We start from the raw sequence: 21,547 nt of genomic DNA, 5'->3' as shown, positions 1-21,547 counted from the left end.
TCATGTGATTAAAGCAGTGTAATATTACATGAAATTGCCTTTAGTCTGTCACAAGGCCATTTAATTTCAGCATAAGCAGAAATTGCTTGAAGTGTGTCTTACAGACAGAGAAAGAGAAGCAAAAACAGTCCCTCCGAGTCACTGAGTATCTCTAGGATCCCCTCCAGCTCTCCCACAGACTGCATTCCAAACCATTGGCAACCCGGGCTCCAGATCTAAACCTACGGCACAATTAGGAACCCTCTCGCATCTTGGTTCAGATACATTGGCAACCCTTCAGCCATTCTCAAGTTAATCTCCAGCATTCTATAGCCTGGTATGAATCCTTTGACCACCATCTCCTGCAGCCTGCATGGTTTCCTCACTTCAAGTCGTCAACAGCCCGCCACTGCCTGTGCTTTCCTCAGCCGCAGAGGCCCTCGCTTGTCTGCCACTGTGGTCGCTACCCTGTGGGTCATCTCTGCTTCTCAAACTGGGAGGATGGTGGTCTCCCTGTTTTCTGATGCCCTGCACCAGGCCTCTGCTTCCCCAGAGTCTGCCAATCATAGGTGCTGCCATCTTGGGCCCATATGTTAAAAATTTAAGACCTTTGGTAATTGCTTCTGCCAGTGCAATGGGCCTCTACTACAGAGGACCCAATCATCTGGCTCACAACTGTTCTGGGAATCCTGACCTTTATTTGCAGCTGTTTCTGAGATTTGCTATTACCTCAACCAATCCCAGACCACAGACTTGCCCATTTCTGAAGCAAACTCCGTCACTCAAAGCATTCACATCTTCGAATTGGAGCAATGAACAGCAGTGGGATGCATGTTAAACCATTTGTCTGCAGTGATCATTAGTAAACTTTTTACTTCGTGTATCAAGAAAGATATAAAAAAAGTATTACTGAAATGGATTGCACTCATCTCTCCAGAAGCTCATATGCCAGAAATGTTCAAATAATGCAATTAATAAAATTATGTATTTTTTTATTGTATAATTCAGTCATTTTTTTGTTTATTCCATAATGTAGGTGGGGTTTTGTTTAGATACATATGCAGTGAAAGTAAAACTCCAGAAATCAAAAAGGTCTTAGCCAGAATAGCAATGTTTCTAGGTTGTTCAGTATTCAAATTAACATTCCAACATGCTTTTAATTTTTTTTTTAAAGATGTTAAAGTTGTATAATTTCCAGCAAGTGTAAGTTTCAAGGGAGGTTGAGAAATGGGGACCTGGTGATTTTTAAAGGGAGTGCAAGCCAGAAGCTGAGGCATCAGGATTTCCAAATTGGGAAGAATAGCCTTTTGGAATTTTACTGTTTTAAAATTAAGAATTTTTGTTTCTAATTGTTGCTCATGTGACCAAAGGACCGGGAGAAGCTAGCTATTGACAAGCATTGGTATCTTTCACGGAAATGTTGTGCTTTGCTGTAAACCTGCCATTTGTAATGGAAACAGCAAACACTAGAAACACAGCAGGTCAGGAATGCCTGTTAAAAGGGACTTATTTACTGCATCCTGTGCTTCCTTGAGGCATTCTCTACATGGGAGAGGTCAGTCGCAGATTGGTAGATCGCTGAGCACCTCCTCTCGGTCCGCAACAACAGCAACCTCCCAGTAGCCAATCACTTCAATTCTGAGTCACTCTCCCAGACTGTCCATGGCCTTTTGTACTATCCTACCCTGACCACCCGCAGACTGAAGGAACAACACCTTATCTTCTGTCTGGGCACTCTCCAGCCCAGATGGCATTGACATTAATTTCCCTGCTTTCTGCTAAACTTGCTTGCCTTTTCTTTCCCTTCCCCCTTTCCTATCTTTCCAATTCTCCCCTCCTTTACCCAGCCATCCCTCCTTCCCCCACTTTGCTGCTGTCCCCTCTCTCCCCTGATCTATCATCTGCCTTTGCTACCCCCCCCCCCCTCCTCCCTGTACTCTTTTCGAATGCATGTACATATTGTGTGACTTGCATATCAAAAAATGGAAGATACTTGTATCTAGCTTTTTCTGCTCCCATCAAAGGAATAACTACCTGGACCAATGCAAGAAGTATCTTGCATTTTAATGGATAACTGGATTTGTTATTTTGTTTTTTATTTGGTACTCACTTATTTCTAGTTGTAATCTTTTGAATAAAACTCTACAAATAATGATTTAACTGCTGTAACCTTTACCTCCATGCATGCATTTTTAATGTCATAGATTATTTGTTTGGTGTACTTTGATCTTTATGGTGTAATGTGGATTGCACAAAATAGTCCTGGAAATGCAAATATGACCACACTTGGCCTTTTTTGTAAGCTCTATCAAATGACCTCAAAGGAGAACTGGGACAACTGCAACCTATTCTACGTTGCACATGCACACTAGTGGGCAAAAACATAGCAGATGAAAAATAGTGTGGAAAACATAGAGGCTAAGCACTCTAGTGCATAAAGCAGTATGCAATTTAAATAGTAAAGGATTGAACATAATTACCCAAAGGGACCTAGACACTTACACATGTGCCAACACAGAACTAATGTGCCAACACAACAAGGAATGTCCTTTTTCAAGATGCCTTTCCATTATTTTTCTTTCTCTCCTTATGGGGCCTAGCTGCTCCCATCTTTTTGTTGGATATGTGTAATACTCCTTGTTCCAGGGTTATTGAGACCACTTCCCCACACCCCAACTTCTTCTCTGATACATTGGTGCTGCATTCTGCCCCTGTACAGAACATTCAACTTCAAATGCTTTTGTGACCTGATTCCACCATGCTCTCAGGTTTATGTAGTCAAGTTCCCCTCTCAACTGCATTTCCACACCTCTTCTTGCCTCCTCTCCACCAAGACCAAGGTAGTTTTGTATGTTCCTTCATTCCCACCAGCCTACATATTCAGCATTCTATCCTTTGCAGTGTCCAATGTGATTCCACCACTTTTGCTCCTTCCCTTTCTGTATTTCATAGAGACCACTCATTGATTCCTTGGTCTGTTCTTCCATTCCATGGCACCTTCTCTGCCAACCGGAGGAGATGCAGCATCTGTCCGTTCATACGTTCCCACGACACAGGGCTCCAAACAGTCATACAGGTGAAGCATTAATTCACTTGCTCTAGTTTAGTCCACTGCATTCAGTGTTTACATTGTGGTCCCCTCTGGTTTCTGCAAGCGCAGATTGCTGTGTCTCCCTCATTGTTTCACTTTCTCGAATCTTTCTAACTGTTGGTTCTCCCCTCTATCACCTTGTACGCTTTTCTCTCACACCTCACTCTTCCCAGAAGCTTTACTTTTAAAAGGCCGTAAACCTTCCTCTCTGACCCCCAAGTTCTGAGGGAGGCTCATAGAACTTAGGGTTAGTACAGAGAAACTGCAGTGTTGTTTCATTAGTATGAGGTGTGTGTGAGAGTCTACTAAGAAGCGGAAGGAAACTTAAATTTGGTGGTGTGTGATCTCACACTTGTGAATCTTCTTCCTAACAAATGGGGGAAGGCAAGAGTGTGGCTGGGCTAGGATGAGTCTTTTAATATTGTTGGCTGTTTGCTAGATAGAGTGGGGTTGTATGATGACCTGAGCTGCATCCACCATTCTGCTATTTCTTATGATCTTGGGCAGAATAGTCCCTGTAAATGCAGTAATGCTTCACTGTAAGTGTCTTGTCATGATGTATCTGTAGAGGTTGTTGAGGGACACGGGTGACACACCAAATTTCTTCTGGCTTGACTAAATAGAGGTGCTGGTGTACTTTCTTGAACATAGAGTTAACATTTTATTTTACCAGTGTTGTCAAAATTAGCAATTTTAACTTTGATATAGATCAATGTTTTCATCCCTATAAAATGCAACTAAATTGGAAATCCATAATTGTTGGATTTGTTCAGTGATTAAGTGACTTCCATTACAAATCGTTAAGTGCCTTTGAACCATTTCTCAGCTTTTACTTCATCAGGCCATCAGAGTCAAACCACTGATCACATTTAGACAGCACAGAAACAGGTCCCTTTCAGTCTGTGCTGAACCATTTTTTTTTTGGCTTTGTCCCATTGACCTGCACCCAGTCGCTAGCTCTCCATACCTATCCCATCCATGTACCTGTTCAAATTCTTCAATGTTAAAATTGAGCCCGCATTCACCACTTCAGCTGGCAGCTCGTTCCACAATCCCACCACTCTCTGTGAAGAAGTTCCCCCTAAACTTTTCCCTTTCACTCTTAACCCATACCCTCTGATTTGTATCTTACCTACCTTCAGTGGGGGGAAAAAAGTCTATCCCCCTCATAATTTTAAATATCTCTATCAAATGGTTCCCCCCCCCCCCCCCCCCCTCCTTCTGCACTCCAGGGAATAAAGTCCTAATCTGTTTAACCTTTTGCTGTCACGCAGTTCCCGAAGCCTGGGCAACATCCTGGTAAATCTTCTCTGCACCCTTTCTATCTTACAGATATGTATCTGTCCTGTAGTTAGGACAGCAGGACCTCCCCCCACTCACGAATGGGTGACACACTGATTAAGCCACCTTTTTAATATTCTTTCTTAAGTCTGTATAACATACATTTATTTCAATGTTTAAAATTAGAAATGTTTTTGGTCATTATTTATAAGTTTGGTGATTTTTTTTGTGACCAGAAATAAAATAGGAACTTGACTTGTTTTATTATTGAGCCCATGGTAAAAAAAAAAATTTAAAGTAACTTCACTCAAAGTAGCACTTTCCAAGAATGTATCAAAAACTTTAAGTGAGGACTTGCTATATTCAATTTTCCCCACAACTAGGCTCTTCAAGTCCTTGCAAACTTAATTTTTTTTAATTTAGATGAATATAAATTAGTTATTAAACCTATATGAACACCTTGTAAGCCATTTTAATTGCTAATTTTGTGGATTATTTTGAAATTCAAAATAAAGCTCCAATAATAATCTATACTTCAAAGCCACTTTCTTGTCAGTCGCTAACTTTAAAACAATCTGATATTATTGGTGTTTGTCTTTCATTCGTGAATTGTTGGTAGTTCTCTGGTTTATATTCCTAGTCCATGCAAACAGTTCTCTAAATTTAAAATTAGATGGTCATAAAGTAGTAAAGATTATTCAAGATGACTGCTGCACTGACGACAATCATCCTATCAATTCCGTCATGTCTGTCTACTGCCAAACTGGGGGTACCCACAAATTAGAGGAATAATATTCCATCTGGGCCATCTCTGACATCAACATTAACCATCTCTGGTTTCTGTTAGACCCTTCCCTGTCTCCCTCTTTTGCCCTATCCTTCTGTCTCCTTTCCTCAAGCTCCCCTACCCCTTCCCTCTCCATTTACAGACCTATCTCCTTCCCGTGTCACTTCTCTTCATTTTTCTCTTCTGCCCTCTCATCCATATCCACCTGCTGCCATGTGCTCTCTCTCTCTCTCCCTCTCCCATCTGTCCTCCTCCCCTGCTGTGTTTGGAAGAATATCTGGTTCATTGGGTTCACAGAGAGACAAGTGTTACAATCGCAGGTAACTTTAACGAACACGCAGAAGACAAATAGCGAAGAACGTCAAACAATATTCAATTGCTATATTACTAAACAACTATATAGACATTCACATAGGACCCAGAATGGACTCCGATACCAGTGACTTCCTATACTCTATATGTTCACACTCTACAGACTTTCACACACACACTCCCAATGCCCTGTACCAACAGGGGTGCGACTCTCTGCAACCACTGATCGATTGCAGTACTATTGCTCAGCACAGTGGTGCACACCTTACCCTCGACATTTCCAGTGACATCCACAGTGGCCACCTGGCATGGAGCAAGGTCTGGGGCTTGGACCATGAGGCAGAGAGAAAGAATGTGCTATGCATTGATGTTATTTTCAGTTTTGATCTGGGTGCCTAACCAATAATGACCCTAGGTAATTTAAATGAGCCAACAGCAAGGTGTGCATTAATGGGTGGCTGGAGTCCAGCCTTGATTGACAGGTGATGTGACTTCCAAATAAGTTTCAGACAGGGAGGACACATGACCTCCCACAATATTCCAAACAGGCAGGGAGGCCAAATGTTTCTCCACAATCCACATATAACATCCCCCCACCTTTATATTCAGGTGCCAATCTGCTTTTTGCTCACAACTTGGCGAAGGGCTCAGGCCTAAAACATAGGCTATATATATCTTTGCTTCCTATGGACACTGGGTAACCTACTGAGTTTCTCCCACACTTTTGCAGATTAAACACTCTTCCTATGCCTACTCTCTAGTTTTAGACAGCTGATTGTCTCCACGAATAAGACCATCATTAAGCAGCATTTCATCTGGACTGCTACCTGGGTTGTTCCATCCTCCTATGCTCCCTGATCCAAGCAACCACATTACCCAATCTCAAATTGATTTTCATTGAATTTATGTCATGTTATTTAATTGGGACAATAACATGCATATACAGTGCCTTCCATAATATTTGGGATAAAGATGCATGTAGTTTTATTATAGAAAACAGAATCTTAGCAGCATCTTTAAACAGCAGAAAGGATCATATCTTTTCAACAATAGGGTCTAACTTTGATACCCTGAGAAATCGACAAAAAAAATGTATCAATACTCTCTAAATATTGTAGATGCTATAAATTATTTGCAAGTTCAGGAACTTGTAGGCAAACATGGTAGCCATTTAATGCACAAAGTTATGCAAAGCAGAATTATTGTTGGAAACATATTCTTGGGTCCCAAATTGTAATAATGGTAATTTTGTTTACTTACAAAACAGTCACAGCCATTCACTAACATTGGGTGTGTTTTCTACGACAAAAAAAAAAGAACTTAGCAGTAGTAGTAGTGAACTTTGTAATAAATGTCACTTCATTAAGAAAGCACATCAGTGCCTCGACTTCCTCAGGAGTTTGCAGAGGTTTGGTATGACATCAGGAGCCCTGACAAAATTCAACAGATGTGTGGTGGAAAGTGTGCTGGCCGGCTGCATCACAGTCTGGTGTGGGGGACACCAATACCCCTGAGCGGAAAGCCCACAAAAGGTAGTGGACACGGCCCAGGACATCACAGGTAAAACCCTCCCTATTGTCAAAAACACCTGTAGGGAACACTGCCAATGCAATCATCAAGCAGTAATCATCAAGGATCCACGTCACCCACACACTCTGTTCTCGCAGCTACCATCAGGAAAGATCCACAAGACTAGGTTCAGGAATGGCTGCTCCCCCTCCACCATCAGACTCCTCAAAAACAAACTCAATCAGGGACTTATTTGAGGTCTCTTACTTTTGCACTTTATTGATTTTTTTTCTCTCTCTCTGCATGGCACATTCAGTTTGTTTACATTTCTTTATTTGTTTACATGTGTAGGTTGATGCGGGGGGTTTTTTTTGCAATACCAATAAGTGGTAATTCTGCCTCACCCACAGGGAAAAGAATCTCAAGGTTAAGAGTGAGGTCATGTATGTACTCTGACAATAAATCTTTAAACTAGTTGTACAAAAGTGCTGGAGAAACTCAGCAGGTTATGCAGCATCCATAAGAAGCAAGGGTGTATAATCAACATTGTGTACCTCAGCCCTTCCAGGTATTAGCAGAAAGCAGGCAGGTGTCTGAATAAAAAAGGGTTGTGGGAAGATGCAGGCAGGGGTAAGAGCACAGGCCAACAGGAAAGAGGTCACAGGTGATATGGGCCGGAGATCAGAAGAGAAAAAAAGCTGAGAAATGATAGGGGATGGGAAGTATATCTGTGAATGGAGAGGGCAGAGGGTGGGGAGCCAGAGGAAAGGAGACAGTGGGATAGGGAGAGAGTCCGGGCAGTGGCTTAACAGAAAATAGAGTATTCAATATTAATGCAATCTGGTTGGAGAATGCCCAGATGGAATATTAGGTGTCCTTCGTCTAATTTGTAGGTGGCCTCAGTTTGGCAGTGCACGAGACCATGGACAGACGTGTCATCAGAGTGTGGAGTTGTAGCGAGTTTGTCTTCTAAGATGGAGATTGAGAAAGGGGAGAGGTTTGCCAGAGATGGACCAGGTGAATTTGTAGCCAGGGTGAAAGTTAGCAGTAACGTGGTTAAAGTTGACGAACTCATCGTGGGTGCATGAAGCAGCAGGCAATGTAATTGTCAGATGTGACAAAGGAAGAGATTCCTTGTCCACACCCTGTCCCCTGTAAGGATTATATTCCTTTCTCTCAGTTCCTCCTTCTCCATTACATCTGCTCTCAAGATGAGGTCTTCCATTCTAGAACATCCCAAATGTTCTCCTTCTTCAAAAAACATGGTTTCTCCTCTACTGTCATCAACTCAGCTCTTAGCCCCAACTCCTCTATTAACCACACATCTGCTTTGGCCCCCTCCACCCCTAGACACAAGGACAAGATCCTCCCTGTCCTCACTTACCACCCGATCAGCTTCCACATCCAACATATTATCCTCCACAATTTCCGCCATCTTCAATGTGATCCCACCACCAGACACACTTTTCCCTCTACATTTTCCATGACTCCCTCATCCACGCATCCTTTTCTACTAATCGCCTCCTTGGTGCCTAACCCTGTGACAGCAGGAAGTACTCCCAGTGTAGCCTCCTCTACATCAGAGGGACTGGACGCAGATTGGGCCGTCGTCTCGATGAGCATTTTTGCTATGTAAGCTGCAATAACAGGGACCACTCAGTGGCCAACCATTTCAATTCCACACTCCGGTCCCATGCTGATGTGTCTGTCCATGGTCTCATGCACTGCTAAACCGAAGCCACCCACAAATTAGATCAACAACACCTACTATTCCATTAACATTGAATACTCCATTTTCTGTTAGGCCCCTGCCCAATCTCTCTCTCCTTCCCCATCCCACTGTCTCCTTTCCTCTGGTTCCCCACTCTCTTCCCTCCCCATTCACACATTTCTCTTTTTTTTTCTCTTCTGATCTCCCACCCATATCCACCTGTGACTTCTTGTCTGTTGGCCCATATTCCTCCCCTTGCCCCTTCTTCCCTCCTCCCCCTCCCTTTTTATTCACGCCCCTGCCTGCTTCCTGCTCACACCTTAATGAAGAGCTCAGTCCCAAAACATTGGTTGTATACTTCCCGTGAATGCTGTGTGACCTGGTGACTTTCTCCAGCACTTTTCAGTATTGTACTACACCGACAGCACCTACGTTTCCTGTTTAACGTAGGCTGTTGTTGATCTTTTTGGACAGTGAGTGTTATACATAGTAATCACTGATACAGACATATCCACCAGCATCATGGTCAGTTCAGATGGCAATTTATCCTTTTTTTGTAAAAGGACTGTTGAAATAACATTATTAAGCTGGGCTTTAGTTTTATTCCATCAGGAAGATTATTACATTTCTCCTTTTAATCTAGATGTCTTGGACTAAAGATTTGGTGGGGAGGGGGGGGGGGGCTGCTGAGAGGGTGAGTCTAAATGAAAAATTCCTTGAAGGGTGAAAAAAGATGAAAATATTAAATCTGCACCAATCACATTGTCTTGTATTTCATTCATTAATGTGCTTCTTCTGGGAGAATCCACATGCCATTATTCTAATCTGCTGAAACAAGTGCTGTGAACATTGCTAAATGCTAATTAAATGAGACTACAAATAAGATTTTTGCAAAGTAAATAAAGGAGAGTCCTTGACAATGTTGAACATGCTAATGAACTCGCACCCTAGAGAACAGTTTGAATGAAGGCGATGTATTTGGCATGTCTGACAAGTGCAATAATGTCATGCACAATTTTAAAATCTGCACGAGTTATTCTTTATTTTGACACTTTACCACAACTTTACTGCAACTGCTTAGTCTTTGTCAAATGCAAATTCTTGTTTGCTAAAATCCATACCTGCAGCATTAAACAGCTGTGGCGATATGACCACCAGCCTCCTGCAGGGGGCGATCTCTGTACCAGCAGGAAGACCACCTAAGGGTTGACTCCACCTGGCCAGCTGTCAAATCAGCCGACCCCTCCTGAGCCAATCATACAGGAGCCACTGAAGCATGAACTGGTATTCAGACTTTTATCTGAATAAAGCCTGTTGTACAGTCTTTTGAGTTTGGTGATTGCGTGCTGCTACCTCAGCGCACTATTACAGCAAAGGATGAGAGCATTGCAATTGCAAAATAAAACCAATCCTCTCCACCTATTATGCACCAAAGAATTCGACAAAGATTTCACTAAAATGACCATGTGAAACAAACAGAAAATAAAATATTGCAGTGATAGGATAGACCAATGGGGGAAAAAAAAATGAACCCATCATCTGATCAAATGCAAAATGAAAGAACAGCTGAAATCACTGCTTTGCAATCAACTGGAGAAGGAGATCAGCTTCAAGCATACATTCTATCAGCCTTCATTGATGTACATGCCTGTGATTTAAAACCAATACTTTATTGTCATCTATTTGCATCATTTTTTCATTGAGCAAGTGTTGGAATGAGCCCAAGATATAAAGAAGCCACCTTACTCCACCAGTGCTCAAATGATTGAGATGCTAAAGAATCAAAATAGACATTCATTTAAAAGCAGCAACAGAACCAAGTGAAGAAAATAGGTGGAAATTCAATCTTGTATAAATGGTGAATTTAGTTTCCCTGAAGCGTGAGTGCTGCCCATTTATCTCAACAGCAGAAAAGGAGAACCAATCCTCTTAATGCTAGACCCTCAGATGCAGACATGCATAAGATTGTTCAGTGTTGCTCTGTTGTGAGTGAGAGAACAGATTGGATGGGTCTCAAAGACTCTGAACACAGTCTGGCAGTGTAGAGCTTGTCGAAAGAACCAAAGACTTGTTGATCCAAACCAAGGCTTTTATTAGCAAAAGACAGGAGCTCTTCACAGGTGGCCGACCAGTCCGGAATGATCCGACCTGGCTAGGGACACAACCCTTTAAGGCCCAGACAGTAGGCATGGCTTAGCTCTCAGCCAATCGCTGTAAGCACAGTCTAGATACTGTAACTCTATACACTATATACATTGGTGATAGATCTGTACTATCACAGGCAGTAAATGACTATTTAACAGAAGACGTGTGTGAGAAGATCACAACCGGGATAAAGCCTACACATACACAATTTACAGAAGACGAGAGTGGGAAAATTGCAACAGGGATAGAGCACCCACATACACAATGAAATAGTTACATACAATTAAGGGAAAAAAAATACGAAACCCGCCACCCCTGGACTCTATGTTACTTGGGACACCAACTAAGATGCCCTCAATCCTTTATCAGTGCACACTTCACCAAATGATTCTCCAATGCAATTCCATGGTACTCGGCCTGGGGTGAAACAGGGTGGTCCCTCAAAGATGGTAAAGAGAAAGAGCCAAGCATACATGGCGCCCTTTGTGGAACTGGAGGGCTGGGGGATCCAGCCCCGGTCATTTTCAGGGTCCCAATGGCTTGGTGCCAGCAAGGTCTAATCGATTACAAAAGCCATGTACAAGGGTACTTAAAGGGGCCAATGGTCAGGTGTGCACTGATGGGTGGGGCAGGGCCATCCTTGATTGGCAGGTTGTGTGTCTTCCAACCAGGTAATGGGTAGTGCTGTCACAATACATGCTCTCTGCAGAGCTGTCAATAAAAGGCCAGTGGGACTTCACCTCCAAGTTGCAGTGACTGTGGATCCATTTCACAGGAACACAACAATGAATGAATAAGCAATGAAGAGGCTGTCGCAATGGTAATTCTATTATTCTTATTTGATTATATACGTGACATTAAGCTGTTTGATTTTTTTGTACTGGTCTTGCTCTTGTATTGACTCCCTCTTTTGGGGATAAGGAGTGCGAGAGAAAAAAAGTGGTTTGGGAAGAGAATTTTAGACTTTAGCGCCTTGTTGAGGTAGCATTCCCTTCTTTGGCCAAGACGCCTTCAACTCTTGAGGTTTGAGAATGAAAGTTCAGGCCCACTTTCCAGTGTAATGCTGGACAGAGTCATTTTAAAGTAGACTGAAGCTAGGAACAACATTATTTGTCATTTAAAGTGCTGAAGATGATAAGGATTGGGCAATGGCTTATTGGAAATGGGTGTCTCTATGATGTGACCTTGGAGATACAATGTTCTTATGATCTGTCTGTTAGAAGGACAGGGGATCAATGTTTCTCCTTTTCTTCCCCTGCCTACAATTCAGAGTGGTTTTAGGTAGCTCAAATATGAGTAGAGCGCTCTATGGTTTCTGCTGACAGCATTAATCTTATCCGTGACCTTCTGACAAAAGTCTTGCACCATATAAAGAGGTTAGCCCCTTGTATGCAGCAGCTAAATTGATCCATATTTGGAATCAAAACAAACACAGGTAACTGGTGCAGAATAAATGGATCATATTATCCTAGCAGTTTTTGTTTCCAACATATTTTGCTTCAATATTTTTTTTAGAGACACAAGTCTAACGTTTGCTCAGGCAGCCTTTGTAATGTTTTGGAGCCTCTGGAACCCTCTATACGTATGTAGCCCCATAGATGGCTGGTATAAGTAGAGTTAATAGTTTATTTACATTCTTAAAAAAACAGGGAGAACTCCAATTTAAAAAAAATTAACAGACCAATTCGGCCCTACGAGTCCGTGCACCCAAATTGCACACCATTAGCCTACACCTCGGTATGGTTTTGAAGGGTGGGAGGAAACTGAAGCCCCCAGAGAAAACCCATGCAGACATGTGGAGAACGTACAAACTCCTTACAGACAGCTTCGGATTCAAACCCAGCTCTGGTTCTGATCACTGGCACTGTAAAGGCGTGGCGCTAACCTCTAAGCCAACCGTGAACCTATTTTTGTTTTTTTGCCATAACTTCTTTTCCACACAGACGTTAGTCATCGAGATTGCAGGAGCTGTTAGACCAGTGGTTCTCAACTTTTTTCTTTCCATTCACATACCACTTGAAGTATTCCCTATGCCATAGCTGCTCCGTGATTAGTAAGGGATTGTGGGTGGAAAGAAAAAGTTTGAAATTAATCGTACCTAATTTCAGAACTCGAAAGGAAATGGGCCAATGACAATTTTTCTCAAGCAAAATATTTCAGTAACAATTGGGTCTTGAGCAGTGATTCTCAACTTTCCCTTCACTCACATACCACCTTAAGCAATCCCTTACGAATCACAGAGCACCATTGGCATAGGGATTACTTAAAGCTGTAATAAACAGCTTCCTGGAAAGGAAAAGATTGAGAACCACTGTGTTAGATGTGGCTTTTCCCCACTCTTCTTGTGCTTATCTGCAGTGAAATCCTGTTCTCCATCACATCAAATCTGTCAACAGCCATCCAACATTCAGAATGAAAATCATTATAGTTTGGTGCAGTTATGTTTAGTAATAAGAACATACCAATCTACAATAATGCTGACACTATGGAACGTAAATGCTACATCAGCCGTTCTCAACAGGGGCCATAGCATATTTAAGGAGGACTGTGGTCTGAAATCATTATTTTTTTAAAAATGTAGTCGGTAGGAGAGAAGTACAGAAGAAATCTGCTTCACAGGGAAGGGGGCTTTGAGCAAAGTCCTAAAGGGGCTATAGTTTTTTTTAAAAAAAGGGTTGAGAATGGTTGCCTTACTTGAGCAAAGCCTTCCACTGATCTGTCATAAATATGTAACATAAGCCCCTTTTCCACTGGCATCCCAGTTAATTTGTTACGCATTGCCCCATGTTAGGAACCCCTTTGTGCCGTTTCCATTGCCACCCTTAACTGGGTCACGATTTGCTTTTCCACTGAACACAACGCATCCCCGGGGATCGGAGTGTTCTACCTTCAACTAGAAATGGGTGACTTTCTGCCATCCCTTTTCCACTGGTTTTATCAGCACGCGGTGTCAGAATTTGCCCCTAATGTGAGTAGGGGATAGAGGCAGTTAATCCCTGGCATGAAATGACATAATTTGATGCCAGTGCCCAGGTGTTCCTTTTCCACTTGACCCTGTCTCAGAAAATTCCTGGGTCAGGGGTGCCAGTGGGCTACAGATGATATTCACTGAACCACCCCAGTTATCATCCTCCATCCTCAATTACTAATGATGTCGTGTTTAAATGAATTACTGATTCCTTATAGTATGAACCATCAAACCTCTCTCACAAATAGTGGACAATCACCAATCAGAATGATGGTGCTGCTTTTTAGATGCAGGTTGAGAATTTCTCCAGGGTGTGACCTTTTATTATCTACATTTCACCTTATAGTCCTAGGGTTTCACAGCATAGAAACATGCTCTTCAATGCAACTTGTCCTTGCCGACTTGATTGTCAAATAAGCTAGTCTCATTTGCCTGCATTCAGCCCATATCCCTCTAAACCTTATCCATCCATGTACCTGTCTAAATATCTTTCAAATGTTACAATTGTTCATGGCTATTTTTCTATTGCCAGAGGAAGTGGTGAATGTTGTTTTTTTTAAATTTATTTTTCACACTGTGAACCATATTAATCAAAATACATACAAACATTTCCCTCTTAAATATACACAGTGGCATTTTCTCCCCTTTTTTTCCCTCCCCCCCCCTTCCCACCCCTTCAAACCCACTACACGTTCAACATATATAATACAATAAAACCATTAAACAATGTCATCACACAATGAAAATAAACAAGAAAATTGTGTCATCTCCTTTTACACACTGAATCAAGTCATTTTGTCTTATCATTTTATCATTTTAAGGGGTGGAGGTCTGAGGCAAGCTCTCTCTGTTATGTTCCATGTATGGTTCCCAAATTTGTTCAAATAATGTGACTTTATTTTTTAGATTATATGTTATTTTTTTCCAATGGAATACATTTATTCATTTCCATGTACCATTGCTGTACTCTCTTCTGATTTCCAAGTTGACATTATACATTTTTTTTGCTACGGCTAAGGCTATCATAATAAATCTTTTTTGTGCTCCATCCCGTTTGAGGCCTAATTCTTTACTTCTTATATTACTTAGAAGAAAGATCTCTGGGTTTTTTGGTATGTTGCTTTTTGTGATTTTATTTAATACCTGATTTAGATCTTCCCAAAACTTTTTCACTTTCTCACATGCCCAAATTGCATGTACTGTTGTTCCCATTTCCTTCTTAAAGCAAAAACATCTATCTGATAATGTTGGATCCCATTTTTTTTTTAAAACTTTTGGGGCATGATATATAACCTGTTTAACCAATTATACTGTATCATGCGTAACCTTGTGTTTATTATATTCTTCATAGTTCCAGAGGATAACTTTTCTCATATTTCATTTTTTATCTTTATGTTTAAAAATCTTTTTCCCACTTTTGTTTGGGTTTATAGCTTATTTCATCATTTTCCTTCTCTTGCAGCTTGATGTACATGTTCGTTATAAATCTTTTTATTATCATTGTTTCTGTAATCACATATTCAAAGCTGCTTCCTTCTGGTAATCTCCGTCCTGAGTGGACTTTAAGTAGGCTTTCAGTTGATGGTATGCAAACCTTGTATCATGAGTTATTCCATATTTGTCCTTCATTTGTTCAAATGTTAATAAATTATTTCCCAAAAAAACAATTTTCTATTCTTTTAATTCCTTTTCTCTTCCATTCTCTAAAGGAAAGGTTATCTATTGTGAAAGGGATTAGTTGATTTTGCATCAATAATAATTTTGGTATTTGGTCATTTGTTTTTTTTCTTTTCTAAGTGAATCTTCTTCCATATATTGAGTAAATTATGCAGTGCTGGTGAGCTTTTATATTGCACCAGCTTTTGTGAATGTTGTTGTTGATGTCAAATGGATTCCCTTTCAATGTATTCATTCTTTGACTTTCATTATTTGTTTCTTTCAAAAGAATTAAATTAGTGGACTAATTAGGTCACTAATCCTCTGCACTGATGTTAAGTGTGGAAATAAGGGCATCCCTATTCTCATGCAATGTATGCCCTGCTATCTAGTTTTATTTTTCCAGTAATAACTTTTTTTTTTGACCAGTGACAAAATCCTTTGATTCGGCCACATTTGGAGTATTGCGTGCAGTTCTGGTCACTGTGTGACAGAAAAGTTGTGGAGGCTTTATAGAAAGTGCAGAAGATCTTCAGGATTGTTGCCTAGATTAGAGAGTATTAGCTGTTAGACAAACTTGGATTATTTTCTTTGAAGCATTGGAGACTGATGAAAGTAGGAGGCTTAGATAGGGTAAATAGCCACTCTTCCCCCCCCCCCCCCCCCCCGGGTGGAAATGTCAAACAGCAGTGAGCAGAAATATAAGGCGAGAGGGGTGAATGTTCAGGAGATTTATGAGGCAAGTTTTTCTTAACAGGTGACTGCCAGAAGGGGGTAGAAGCAGATACTACAACAAGTATTTAGATAGACGGGCAATGTGGTCATTGTAGACATGGAGAGACAAATGTCCCATCTTTTGGAAGAGCTTTATTTCGCAAGAGCTGAAATTTGTGATTGTACAGTCGTCAATCCAAGCTGAAAGTGAAATAATCTTGTTTGGAATCAGAGATAGTGAACATTCCATTTGTGTATTTGTCTGTGAACACAGTCCACTTCCACGTTGTCTTTACAAATATTGGACTCAATCTGTGTTTATGTTCGTGATTTGTTTGCTTGTCAACTCTCCACTCAGAACATTGACTCCTTGTTCAGATGTCGTGTCAAGATATCAGGTGTCTCTAGCACTTTGTCATGTTAATATGAACATCAACCAACAGATGCTCTGTTTTGATTATTCTGTTATTGCAGCAAAGCCGTCACACTTTAGAACAGCACGGCTGACTTTCCTATCTCTGGTCCAGCATCACCACTGTTAAATTAGCTCATGGAAGCTGAGCATGAAGCAGAGGAGTCATTGGGCTTTGCACTGCTCAGCCAAGAAATAATTTCATGTGACAAATAATGTTTAAAAAGTGAAACCTGCAGAATATATGTAAATTGGAATTCAAAATGTATCTGGAAGACAAATCCAGTTATAAGCCCCATACCACAGCACCTAATAGCCTGAATGTGACTGGGATTATCTGATCTCGGAAGCTAAGCAGACACGGGCCTGGTCAATACCTGGAGGAGAGACTGCCCTGGAACACCAGGTGCTGTAGATTTCTGTGAGGGGTGTTGGATGAAGTGGCAACTCTCTGTCACATTCTAAATGTAGTATTATGTGACAATAATGGAACTTTTACCTTGACCCAATACTTCATGATATAGGATGTAAAGAATTGATGATTGTTTGTTTAGTTTATCTCATTCTGTTTGCCATCAACAGATAATTTTAAAAAGGGAATTTTAGCTATGTTTTGGCTATAGCCTTTACTATGTTTACATTTCAAGTAATTTTTTTCATCATTTCCTCAGGAAATTAAATCTTGAGAGGGCAGAAAAAGTTGAAAATTATGAATGAAAATTTGTTTTTATAAAATGTAACGAGAGAGAGAGTGGTGTATTAGAAATCTAATTCCAATTATTGCTGCTATGATTTAAATTTCCACATTTTGTTGGGGAAAAGCTAATGTTTCCCTCTGAAGCCAAATGAATAAAGCAAAACCATTCTCATGAGAAACAACAAAACTTGAGGAATCCAGAAAACTATCCAAGTGCCAATTTCCAGACAAAAAAGAGAACGGCCAGAATCAATTTTAAATGTAAGAGGACTTATCATGCAACATTCCATACGAACAAGTCAAGTCAAAGCAGGGTATGGTGTTTTGAGATAAAGTACAGGATATTGTGGCCATCAGTGAAACTTGGTTGCAGGAAGGGCATATTTGCCAGTTAAATATTCCAGGATTCTGTTATTTTAGGCATGATAGAGCAGGGGGGATAAAAGGTGGAGGAGTTGCATTGTTTATTGGTGAGAGAACATTACAGCAATGCTGTGGCAGGATAGTTTGATGGGATCGTCCAGCGAGGCAATTTGGGAATTGAGGAATGACTGAGGCATGATTACATTAATGGGAGTGTTTTATAGACACTGAATGGGCTGAGGGAATTAGAGGAGAAAATTTGTAATGAGATTGCATATCTGTTTAATAAACACAAGGTGGTAGTTGTGGGACATTTCAACTTTCCGAACATTAACTGGGACACCCGTACAGTAAGAGGGCTGGATGGGGTAGAGTTTGTAAAATGGATGCTGGGTAGTTTTTTTGCAGCAATATGTTGATGTGCCCACTAGAGAAGGGGCAGTGTTGGATCGAGATAGGGCAGGTGACTGAAGTGTGTGTTGGGGAGCACTTAGGATCCAGTGATCATAGTACCATTAGTTTCAATATAATCATGGAAAAGGATAGGTCTGGTCCGAAGATTAAGCTTTTTTGAGTGAGGGGAAGCCAGATTTGATGAAATGAGAAGGGAATTGCAAGGAGTGGTTTGCGCTGATTTGTTTTATGGGAAATTGGAGGTCATTTAAAGGTGAGATTTTGAGGGTGCAGAATTTTTATGTTCCTGTCAGGATAAAAGGCAGGGCCAAAAGTTCCAGAGATCAGTGGTTTTCAAGGGAGATTAAAAAGTTGGTTCAAAATAAAAGGGAGGCCTACATTAAATACAAGAAGTAAGGTATGGATGAGATACTTGGAAAATTCATGGATTGTAAAAAGAAGCTTAAGAAAGAAATTCATAAGTGTTTTGCTGTCTTGGACAGAGTTTGATGATCCTTTAAAGTAAATCATGAAAGTTTGCAGACTCAGTGATTGAAGTAAAAAACAGTGCTGGAGAAACACAGTAGATTAAACAGTGTCTCTTTTTCTTCTTTCTTTCTTTGGCTTGGCTTCGCGGACGAAGATTTATGGAGGGGGTAAAAAGTCCACGTCAGCTGCAGGCTCGTTTGTGGCTGACCAGTCCGATGCGGGACAGGCAGACACGATTGCAACGGTTGCAAGGGAAAATTGGTTGGTTGGGGTTGGGTGTTGGGTTTTTCCTCCTTTGCCTTTTGTCAGTGAGGTGGGCTCTGCGGTCTTCTTCAAAGGAGGCTGCTGCCCGCCAAACTGTGAGGCGCCAAGATGCACGGTTTGAGGCGTTATCAGCCCACTGGCGGTGGTCAATGTGGCAGGCACCAAGAGATTTCTTTAGGCAGTCCTTGTACCTTTTCTTTGGTGCACCTCTGTCACGGTGGCCAGTGGAGAGCTCGCCATATAACACGATCTTGGGAAGGCGATGGTCCTCCATTCTGGAGACGTGACCCATCCAGCGCAGCTGGATCTTCAGCAGCGTGGACTCGATGCTGTCGACCTCTGCCATCTCGAGTACCTCGACGTTAGGGGTGTGAGCGCTCCAATGGATGTTGAGGATGGAGCGGAGACAACGCTGGTGGAAGCGTTCTAGGAGCCGTAGGTGGTGCCGGTAGAGGACCCATGATTCGGAGCCGAACAGGAGTGTGGGTATGACAACGGCTCTGTATACGCTTATCTTTGTGAGGTTTTTCAGTTGGTTGTTTTTCCAGACTCTTTTGTGTAGTCTTCCAAAGGCGCTATTTGCCTTGGCGAGTCTGTTGTCTATCTCATTGTCGATCCTTGCATCTGATGAAATGGTGCAGCCGAGATAGGTAAACTGGATTAAACAGTGTACAGTGTACATAGCAAAGATAATGATACATCACCTATCCACCAATGAACCTCTTGCCTGTGGGCTTGTGCTCCTCCCACCTCCCCCCCCCCCCACCATTTTATTCAGCATGAGGCCCAAGACATTGATTATGTATACTTATTTTTGCTATATAAATTATTACTGTTTTACTTGCTGTGTTTTGATGATCCTTTGCTTAGTTTGTTGGCTTGAGTAGATGATTTTTTTTAAAATATAAGATGTTCTCTTCCCTGTGCCCATATTCCTGATATATCTTCTATCAATTCTTGGGAGTGGTTATTACAGAAAATTAAATCCTGATTTAAAAAAAAAAATGAAAGGGTAGAAAAAGCTGAAAATTGCATGGAAGATTCACGCTGGACAACAAAGATTTTGCTTCCTGATCACTTTAGGGTATATTTCATGTACTTTGGGTTGATGATCGTGAAATTTTCCTAACACATACCATTCTTTAGATATGTTATTTTTGTGATTCCCTGCATATCTTAATTATAAGGATATCAACAAGGGAGAGAGAGCGTGCAGAGAAGATTTAAGAAATTTCTACCTTGGTTTCAGAATCTAGATTACAAAGAAAGATTGAGCAGATTAGATCTTTATTCCTTGGGGTGTAAAAGGCTGAGGTATTTAAGATTACGGGTGGGACAGATAGAGTTGATGGGGATAGGCTTTTCCCCTTGAGGGTAGGAGAGATTGAAACAAGAGGTCATGAGTTAAGGGGCAAAAGTTTAGAAATAACATGAGGGGAAACTTCTTCACAGAGAGCGGTGGCTGTATGGAATGAGCTTCTGGGAAAAGGAGTGGCGGCAGGGTCCGTTTTGTCATTTAAGGAAAAATTGGGTCGGTATGTGGATGGGAGGGGAATGGAGGATTATGGGCAGATAGGTGGGACTAGAAGAGAGTACTTGGTTCAGTGTGGACTAGAAAATTGAGGTGAGTAGGAGTGATTTTGCTGATGACCTGTTTCCATGCTGTAATTGTTTATGGTTTTATGTGCTGGAAGTACCCATATAAGTGCAACACGTCATTGAAAATTCATTTTCTGTATTCGCACTTGGACGCCTTCCGTGCTGAAAGGTTTCACCAGGACATTGTGACCGTGGAAAAGCAGTATAAGGGCAAATGGAATCCATCAGTGCTGGCTGACCATTGTTGACCACTGGCATGAGAGGCATCAGCTGCTGAGTACATACATGAAATCTGCAGCAAAACATCTTTAGGTTAGTTGAACGAACACAATGTGTCAGTATCATTATGCGATTAAATGTGCTAAATTTAACACTTTTCTAAATTCCTATGTGATACAGCATATCTGAAATTATCTTTGCGTTCAGCTTGAAGTTATCTATCATAATTCCCAATTTTCTTGCAGGAAGCAAACCTTTTGGAAAACATTTGTTGTCCAGTGTTCATTTCTATAAAATATAACGTGTATGTGTAACATTCATCAGCTAATTATTGTTCCTGCTATTTGCTTTTTTACCATGTGTTGTAGAGGAGCCACATGGCATTTTCTAATCGAACCAAGGGGGCAAAGACAGGACACTGGCACCTTGAAACCAACTGTTCTGGAAAGATGGGGCTCATTAACCATGGATGGTAACTTATCTTGGAGAATGAATTCCAATTTCACATCTTTGCTGCCTTTTGGCTATACCCGGTCATGGGAAAGGATTTGGGAGTAAACCCCAAGGGAAAAATCTGGAGGTGAACCCCTGAAGGCGGCTGACTGCTGTACCCAGCACTGGAATGGCAACTTCTGCGATGCTGCTGGCATCAAACTGTATTGACTTTCATTGTTCCTTTGGACCTGTCATTAGTAAGGAGAATGTGCTCCCACTGGAAGGGCAACAGACGAATCTCCATATCAGCTTGCACCCTGGAGGGGCCACTCCAGCTTTGCTTTATAGCGTCAGACAGGTGCAGTACCCATGGTCAACTTCAACTGACGGAGGCCACAAATCCTACAGCACCTGGGACAGTGATATAAAATTGAGATGAGTAGGAGTGATCCCAGAGAGGCCAAAGGCTAAACCACTGGAGTATTTAGATACCTTTTTGAAGGATCATGGAATTGAGGGCTTT

At 41.4% G+C, this 21,547-nt stretch overlaps 1 long non-coding RNA gene across 1 annotated transcript in view; it reads left to right on the top strand.

Moving 5' to 3' along the window:
• Positions 1–21,547, top strand: part of LOC138735757 (uncharacterized) — a 33,509-nt gene that overhangs the window by 6,964 nt on the left and 4,998 nt on the right. The window lies entirely within an intron of this gene.

Source organism: Narcine bancroftii, chromosome 6, assembly GCF_036971445.1.
Source record: "Narcine bancroftii isolate sNarBan1 chromosome 6, sNarBan1.hap1, whole genome shotgun sequence".
Classification (NCBI taxonomy): Eukaryota; Metazoa; Chordata; class Chondrichthyes; order Torpediniformes; family Narcinidae; genus Narcine; species Narcine bancroftii.
This window is presented reverse-complemented; position numbering and strand designations above follow the sequence as displayed.